We start from the raw sequence: 10,107 nt of genomic DNA, 5'->3' as shown, positions 1-10,107 counted from the left end.
GAGTGCTGTGAGGACTCAAGAAGGCTGTCTAGGCATCCATGGGTGGCTGTGCTGGAAGGATAATTAAGTGGAAGGTTAGACACCCCCTGAGAAGAACGTGTTCTAAACTCTAAGTTGGTATCCAGAGCCTAGAACATCAGAACCCAAAAAGTATACAGAAAACAACTGGTGACAAAAATCAGGAGGGTTGCGCTCTGCTGAAGATAGATGGCTGGAGATGGCAAAGAGTCATTTAAAGGGCCAACACAAGTTTACATTTGCTGTCCCTCACCCAGGGTTCCAGTAGAGGTGGGAACAGACTGAGCAGAAGACACCTGAGGAGAAACTGGGTAGAGCCTTTGGGAGAACGCTGAGAGAGTAGCCACAGGAAACCTGGTGCTGAGTCGGCCGTGAACCCAAGCAGCCATTATATTCAGGCAGACTACTCTCTTTGAGTGGAAGCACCCTGATGGGAAACGACAGCCCCAGTTCTCTTCTGCTTTAGCATGGCTAGTGAGTGCAAAGAGACTACATTAGTAACTAAAGCCTCATATGTAATTCCCTGGAAAAGTGTGGGCAGAAAGGACTAGAAAGGCTTGTGGAGAGACTGTAGATGGAGACTTGAAGGAGAGAACTAAGAGACTGGCTGACAGGGTCCTGGTGCTTAGTCAACTCCCATACTGCAGCATCCATCCTGCTGAGGCAAATCAATCACCTTGAAACAGCAGTAGTCTGAGGAAAAACAATTGCCTCAACCCCAGGAAAAATTCTGTGCCACCCTATGGAAATTAAGCCTGACTGCTGAGTGCAATGTAACTAATTAACAACTAAAATAGACAACTATAGACAGCAGATTTCTGGCATTCTCAGAGCAGGCTGCCTAAGGTCAGTCAGGGTCAACATGTGACACAACTAGAGGCAGATATAGAAAGAAAAATACAGTGGTGAATACTAAGACTACCAAGACAAAATCAACTGCAGTCTTCTCCATAAGGAGTGAGTTTTATTTCCTGTGTAGCTTTTCAACATTTATTTCTTGTCCAGCAACTTTGGGCATAATAAGTCACTAGAATTTATACTATAGGTCATTTTTCTTCTCTCTTATAAGACTTTTAAACTCTTTGCATCCCTACCAATACTTATTCATTTGCCATTGATAGTGAGATTGTGGAGGGGGCAGATATTTTTTGCAAAGCTGAGTTTATTTCCCTGGGTCAAAGAAATTTATAGATTCAATGCAATCCCTATTAAAGTACCAAAGAATATTTCACAGATGTAGAACAAACATTTCCAAATTTATATGGAACCAAAAATGACTCAGAGAAGCTACAGTAATTTTGAGAAAGAACAAAGTAGGAGGGGTGACAATCAAACTGTATTACAAGGCCCATCAAAACAGTCTGCTATAGGTTTAATGACAGACACATAGACCAAAGGAAAAGACTAGAGTGCCCAGAACTAAACACAAGATTCAATTGTCAATTCATATTTGATAGAGGGAGCAGAAGCATAAAAAGGAGTAAAAATAGAGTGAGGAAAATGGCGGCGGAATAGCACGGAGCGACTCCAGTTCTCGTACCCCTGGGAAAAAATCCTGGCAGATCTACTGAGGAACAGCGCAATCAATTCCCCAACCAACAATTCCCCAGCATTTATGAAAATAAGAGACCAGAGATAGTGACGGACCAGACAGCTACAGGTCGGTGGGGACATGAGTAAGGACGGAGGTGGCAGGGCCAGGGGCAGCCCTCGACCTGTGCATAATGGCCCTGGAGCCATGGGTGCGGCAGCAGTCAGGGCCCAGAGGCTTCCTTCTCTGGCCAGCGTGGGGTGTCTGCCACAGAGGACTCATCAGGAGCCTGGCACCCCTGAGTAAAGTCAAAAGCAGCAGCAGGGGGACCAGCAGCCCTCAGCCGGCACTTAACAGCTTTGGAGCTGCCGCTGCCACAGCTGTCAGGGCCCAGAGGCTTCCCTCTGCAGCCAGCGTCGAGGGCATCTGCCACGGAGGACTCATCAGGAGCCTGGCACCCAGTGGAGCCTTGGGCTGGCTGTAGGATCCTTGGAAGAGAACTGGATCCCTCCCTCCCCATCTAGGTGGGGCTGGGTGGCAGATGCCTGTCTGCCTAGGTTTGCAGGGAGGGTGGCAAAGACAGGGGGCCGTGTTCAGTTGCAATCTCTGTGGTCACCAGCCTGCCAGCCCAGGAAATTTGGGAGGAGCATTGTCCTAACCAGTCAGGTTGGGGATTGGGCTGGGCTGAGAGGCAGGATTTCTGGAGAAGTTTTTGTTGGAAAGTGGACTTACGTGTTCTCCTGTGAAGGCACCTTGACTTGCTTCTCACCCAGCCACAGAACTGGGAAGGACCACAACCAAATCCCGTGGGACCCAGGCAGCCTGTCCAGTGGGTGGGTGCCCCCACCTCAGTCTACTGGCCTGGCTGGTGGGCGGGTGTGTGCCTGGGCCTACAACCCACCCACAGAGGGGTCCTGCCAAAACCAGAAAAACCAGATTGGACAGTTTGAAACCAACAAGGGAGGGTATTTTGTTTTTGTTTTTTTTACTTATTTTTAACTTTTTTTTCAGTAATCGTATATTTTAATTTTATTGCTGCTGTATCTTTCAGTACTTTGTTCCTCTCCTTTCTTTATTCCTGTTTTAGTCCTTCTTCCTTTCATCCCAAACTTATTGCTTTTTCCTCACTTCTCTTGCCCTTTTTTTGTGTTTCTTTGTTTGTTGCTTTCTATACCACTGTAAATACTTCACAACACATCTCTCGGGTCTTAGCCCACTTTACAGGTTCCTCAGTTCTATTACTGTAGTGAATAACTCTACTTGGCCACAGGCTATGCCTATTTACTATTCTTTACTCTCACCTTACCTTAACATTTGACCAGCCCCAACCTCACTGTTTTCTAGATACAACTCACAAGCATTCCCTCCCCAACAAGAGTCTTATCTTTGTTCTATCCTTTCTTAAAAGTGGCAAATTGGGTTGTAGATTATGGTTAACACTATATATAGCCTAAGGATCTTCTATCTCTTCTCTACTGGCTCTGACTGTATATATCATAAAGAACTCTCCTGCTGTCATAAACCATTTTGCCTCCCCCTCCAAATGATCACACACACACAAAGAAAGGAGTAGGTGGAAGCGGAGAACATCAAGATACCGGCAGGAGACTGCACCACTGAATATCACAGGTATTCTACCACAGAAGTTCACACCATAAACCTAGGGAGTCAGAACAGAACAATTTAAGAAGCTGAAGCTAACAAGAAGAGTCTCATAAACAATGGGAACACAAACAAACAATGCCCAAATGAAAGAAAAGATGGAAGTCTCAGAAATAATTTTAGATGAAACAGAGGCAAGTCAGCTATCAGATATTGAATTCAAAGCACTAGTTATCAGGAAATTCAAAGAGCTCACAATGAGCTACCAGAAACTAGAGGGAAGCTACCAGAACCTAGAAGGGAGCTACAATGAGCTCTCTGCAAACTATATCAACGTGAAAAAGGAAATAGAAACTACCAGCAAAGGACAAGAGGAAATGAAGAATACAATTTCGGAACTGAAGAACACAGTAGAAGGAATGAAAAGCACGATCGATGAGGCAGAAGATTGGATCAGCGAGTTGGAGGACACAGTAGAAAGAATCTCCCAGAAAGAGCAACAAAGGGAAAAGAGGCTCAGAAAGAATGAAGAGGGATTAAGAGAAATGCAAGACAGTGTGAAATGTAATAATATCCGAATAATAGGAATACCAGGAGGAGAAGAAGAACAACAGTGGATAGAAAACCTGTTTGAAAGAGTAATGCTGAAAAATTTTCCTAATTTGATGAGAGAAAGAATAACGTGAATCCAGAAATCACAAAGAGTCTCATTCCTGAGGAATCCAAAGAGGCCCACTTCAAGACACATCATCATTAAAATTGCAAAATTCTAAGACAAAGAGAGAATCTTACAGGCAGCAAGGGACAAACAGGAAGTAACATACAAGGGAGCCCCAATAAGGTTAGCTACTGACTTCTCAATGGAAACACTCCAAGCAAGAAGAGAATGGCAAGAAATATTCCAAGCAGTGAGAACCAGAGGCCTACAACCAAGGCTACTTTATCCAGAAAGGCTCTCAATCAAGATAGAAGGCCAAATAAAGAGCTTCCAAGACAAAAGAAGTCTAAAAGAATATGCCTCCACCAAACCAGCTCTACAAGAAATACTAAAAGGGCTGCTTTAAGGAAAGGAAGGAAAAGAGAGAGACAGAGAGGAACACAGGTACAAAAATGGCAATGAATAAGTCTCTATCAATAATAACCTTAAATGTAAATGGATTAAATGCTCCAATCAAAAGACATAGAATAGCTGAATGGATAAGAAAGCATGACCCACACATATTTTGCCTACAGGAAACCCACCTCAGGACAAAAGACCAACACAGACTAAAAGTGAAAAGCTGAAAACTAATTTTCCAAGGAATGAACAAGAGAAAAAAGACAGGGTAGCAATTCTGATACAGGCAAAATAGACTTCAAAAAAAGGGCCATAAAGAGAGACCCAGAAGGTCACTTCATAATAGTCAAGAGAAGAATCCACCAAGAAGACATTAACATCATAAATATATATGCACCCAACATAGGAGCACACAAATATAAGGAAAATCCTAGAAGACTTCAAGAAAGATATCGACAGGAACACAATTATACTAGGGGATTTTAACACCCCACTGTCAAAAATTGACAGATCTTCCAAATGAAATATCAACAAAGATATTGCTGCACTAAACAACACCCTAGATGAAATAGACTTGACTGATATATATAGAGCCCTTCATCCCAAAGAAGCTAAATACACATTCTTTTCAAATGCACATGGAACATTTTCAAAGATAGACCACATGATAGGACACAAAACAAGACTCAACAAATTTAGGAAAATAGAAATCATACCAAGCATTTCTCTCACCACAAGGGACTGAAATTAGAAACCAACCCCACAGGAAAAAAACCAAAACACCCTAAAGCATGGAGACTGAATGGTATGCTATTAAACAACGAATGGGTCAAGAATGAAATTAAGGAAGAAATTGAAAAGTTTCTGGAAACAAATGAAAATGAACTCACAACAGCCCAAAACTTATGGGACACAGTGAAGGCAGTCCTGAGAGGGAAGTTCATAGCAACACAGGCTTACCTAAAGAAGACAGAAACATTTCAAACAAGCAACCTAACCCAATGCCTGAAAAAACTCAAGAAAGAACAACACACACAGCCCAGAGCAAGTAGAAGAAAGGAAATAAGAAAGACTAGAGCAGAATTAAATGACATAGAGACTAAAAGCACAATTCTAAGGATCAATGAAACCAGGAGTTGGTTTTTTGAAAACATAAACAAAATAGACAAACCTTTAAGTAGGCTCATCAAGAAAAAAAGAGAGAGGACCCAAATAAACACAATCAGAAATTAAAGAGGAGAGATTACATCTGATACCACAGAAATAGAAGGGATTGTAAGAAATTACTATGCAGAACTGTATGCCAAGAAATTTGAAAACCGAGGTGAAATGGATAAATTTCTAGAAAAATATAATCTTCCAAAACTCAATGAAGAAGAAGTAGAAAGCCTGAACAGATCAATAACAGCAGATGAAATTGAAGCAGTAATAAAAAAACTCCCATCACACAAAAGCCCCGGACCAGATGGTTTCACAGGAGAATTCTACAAAGCATTTAAGGAAGAGCTAACCCCTATTCTTCACAGAGTGTTCCAAAAAATCCAAAATGATGGGAAACTCCCAAACTCTTTTTATGAAGCCAGCATCATCCTAATTCCAAAACCAGATAGAGACACAACAAAGAAAGAAAACTACAGGCCAATATCGCTGATGAACATAGATGCTAAAATCCTCAATAAAATATTGGCAAATCGCATCCAACAATACATCAAAAAGATCACACACCACGACCAAGTGGGATTCATCCCAGGGATGCAAGGATGGTTCAATATCCACAAATCAGTAAATGTAATACATCACATAAACAAAAGCAAAGACGAAAACCACATGATCATATCAATAGACACGGAAAAAACTTGTGATAAGGTACAACAACCATTTGTGATAAAGGTACTCAGAAAAATGGGAATAGAGGGAGTATTCCTCAATATAATAAAGGCCATATATGAGAAACATACAGCCAACATCATACTCAATGGGCAAAAACTAAAAGCTTTTCCACTAAGATCAGGAATAAGACAAGGTTGCCCACTTTCGCCACTTCTATTCAATATAGTATTGGAAGTTCTAGCCACAGCAATCAGACAAGAAAAAGAAATAAAAGGCATCCAAATCGGAAAGGAGGAAAAAAACTGTCATTGTTTGCAGATGACATGAGTGCACATGGAAAATCCTATAGCCTCTGCCAAAAAAAAACTGCTCGAACTAATAAGTGAATTTGGCAAAACAGTGGGATACAAAGTTAATATCCAGAAATCAAAGGCATTTTTCTATACGAACAATGAAACAGCAGAAGCAGAAATCAAGAAAAAAAATCCCATTCAATATAGCAAAAACAAAAATAAAATACCTTGGAATAAACCCAACCAAGGAGGTTAAAGACCTGTATGCATAAAACTACACAACACTGAAGAAAGAAATCAAGGAAGACACAAACAAATGGAAATATATACCATGTTCATGGATTGGAAGAATTAACATCAGCAAAATGTCCATACTACCCAAAGCAATTTACAGATTCAATGCAATACCTATTAAACTACCAATGGCATATTTCACAAACATAGAACAAACACTTCAAAAATTTATATGGAACTATAAATGACCCTGAATAGCAGCTGCAATGTTGAGAAAGAAGAACAAAGTAGGAGGGATCCCAATACCTGATATCAAATTGTATTACAAGACCACTGTAATCAAAAGAGGCTGGTACTGGCATAAAAACAGGCATATAGACCAATGGAACAGAACAGAGAGCCCAGAAATAAACCCAACTCTCTACAGTCAATTAATATTTGACAAAGGCTGCAATAACATAAAATGGAGTAAAGACAGCCTTTTCAACAAATGGTGTTGGGAGAACTGGACAGCTACATGCAAAGAAAATGAAACTCGAGCACCAACTTACACCATACACCAAAATAAATTCAAGGTGGATAAAAGACCTAAATATAAGCCGGGAAACCATTAAAGCCCTAGAGGAGAACATTGGCGGGAAAATCTCAGATATTCCACACAGCAATATTTTTACTGATATGATACGTCGCCCAGAGCAAGGGACATAAAGGAAAGAATAAACAAATGGGATCTCATCAAAATTAAAGGCTTCTGCATGGCCAAGGAAAACAGTATCAAGATAAAAAGAGAAGCAACAGTTTGGGAAAACATATTTGCCAATGATACCTCAGACAAACGTTTAATCTCCAAAATATACAAAGAACTCACTCGACTCCACTCAAAGAAGACGAGCAAACCAATTAAAAAATGGCAAAGGACTTCTCCAAGGAGGACATACAGAGGATCCAGAGACACATGAAAAGATGCTCGATATCACTAGCTATCAGAGAGATGCAAATCAAAACCACAATGAGATACCACTTAACACCAGTCAGAATGGCTATCATAAACAAAGAAACAAACAGCAAGTGTTGGAGAGGTTGTGGGGAAAAGGGGACCTTAGTTCACTGTTGGTGGGATTGCAGACTGGTATAACCACTATGGAAAACAGTATGGAATTTTCTAAGAAAACTAAAAATGGACCTCCCTTTTGACCCAGCAATTCCACTGTTAGGAGTATATCCTAAGAACCCTGAAGCACCAATCCAAAAGAACCTATGCACCCCGATGTTCATAGTAGTACAATTTACAATAGCCAAGAGTTGGAAGCAACCTAGATGTCCATTGGTCAATGACTGGATGAAAAAACTATGGTACATTTACACAATGGAATTCTATGCTGCAGAAAGGAAGAAGGAGCTCCTACCTTTTGCAACAGCATGGATGGAACTGGAAAGCATTATGCTGAGTGAAATAAGCCAGGTGGTGAAAGACAAATACCATGTGATCTCACCTTTAACAGGAATCTAAACAACAAAACAAACAAGCAAGCAAAAATAACCAAAGACACTGTAATACAGAAGGTGCTGACAGAGTCCAGAGGGGAGAGGGGAGAGGGGAGAGAATCACAGGGGAAAGGGAGAAGGACTCACATGAACAAGTATAAAGGACACATGGACAATAACTAAGGTGGGGGGTGGAGATGGGAGGGAGGTGGGGAGCACTGGGAGGGGGCAGGGCTGGAATACAAGAAAGAAAACTGTACTTGAACAAGAGTTAAATAAAAATTAAAAGAAAAATGGTGTTGGGAGAGCTGGACAGCTACAGGCAAAAAAATGAAACTCAATCACTAACACCACACACAAAAATAAATTCAAGGTGGATAAAAGACTTAAATATAAGTCATAACACCATAAAAGTCCTAAAGGAACAGAGGAAGGAAAATCTCTTCCCAGTCAAGGCACATGCCTGGGTTGCAGGCATGTGCCTGGTTCCCTGCAGGCCAACTCCCAGCAGGGGACGCACGAAAGGCAACCATACATTGATGTTTCTCTCCCTCTCTCCTTCCCCTCTAAAGATAAATTTTAAAAAATCTAAAAAAAAAATAAAATAAAAATGGATCTTAAAAAAAAATCTCAGACATCCCACATAGCAACATCTTCACAGGTATGTCCCCTAAAGCAAGCGACATAAAGCAAAGAATAAACAAATGGGACTTCATCAAATTAAAAAGTTTCTGCATGGCTAAAGAAAACAGCATTAAAATGAGAAGAGAACTAACCATATGGGAAAACATATTTACTGATGATACCTCCAAAATATATAAAGACAAGGGTTTGATATCCAAAATATACAAAGAACGTACACGACTCCACTCCAGGAAGACAGAAAACCCAATCAAAAAATGGACAAAAGACTTAAACAGACACTTCTCCAAGGAAGACATACAGAGGACCCAGAGACACATGAAAAGATGCTCACCATCACTAGCTATCAGAAAGATGCAAATTAAAACCACAATAAGATACCACCTCACACTAGTCAGAATGGCCATCATAAACAAATCAATATACAAGTTGGAGAGGTTGTGGAGAAGAGGGAACCCTAGGCGGGAATGCAGACTGGTGCAGCTAGTGAAAAGTGGAAAACAGCATGGAATTTCCTCAGAAAACTAAAAATGGGAACGCCTTTTGACCCAGCAATTCTGCTGCTGGGATTATACCCTAAGAACCCTGAAACACCAATCCAAAAGAACCTATGCACCCCAATGTTCACAGCAGCACAATTTACAATAGCCAAATGCTGGAAGCAATCTAAGTGCCCATCAGCAAATGAGTGGGTCAAAAACCATTGTACATTTACACAACGGAATTCTACACAGCAGAAAAAAAAGGAGCTCTTACCCTTTGCAACAGCGTGAATGGAACTGGAAATCATTATGCTAAGTGAAATAAGCCAGGTGGTGAGGGACAAATATCACATGATCTCACCTTTAGCTGGAACATAATCAACAAAAGAAAAAATCGAACAAAATATAACCAGAATCACTGAAATTAAGAACAATCTAACAATAGCCAGAGGGGAGGAGGGAGGGGACAGTGGGGAGAAGGGTTTTCAAGAACTATTATAGAGGACTCATAGACAAACCCAAGGGAGAGGTGGGTTTTGAGGGAGTGGGGAGGAAATGCAGACAACTGTAATTGAACAATAATAAAATAATTTAAATAAAAAATTTTCGTAGAACAGCATGCATTCATCTCATGCACCACTAGTGTAAGTCTACCACACTTTGGATAACTCTTATGTATGATACAAGACAAAATTAGGAGTGACCCCAAGGACACAGAAATTAGGTTGGCGCTAAATTCTAAAGGACCAGAACCCCATCAGGCAGTTGTAGGCACGGAACAATGCAGCCACAGGACAGACGAGTTTGTCTCTGCTTTCTACCGGCTGGAACAGCAGCCCTTTAGAAGTTTGACGCATACGTAAATCACCTAGAGATAGTGTAAAAATGCAAATACTGATCCAGCATGGAACCTGCAGAGCCCCCATTCCTAAA

This window comes from Sturnira hondurensis, unplaced genomic scaffold, assembly GCF_014824575.4.
Source record: "Sturnira hondurensis isolate 20B ecotype Veracruz unplaced genomic scaffold, ASM1482457v3 Scaffold0008729, whole genome shotgun sequence".
In the NCBI taxonomy this organism is placed as follows: domain Eukaryota; kingdom Metazoa; phylum Chordata; class Mammalia; order Chiroptera; family Phyllostomidae; genus Sturnira; species Sturnira hondurensis.
Note: the sequence above shows the minus strand (reverse complement) of the source record.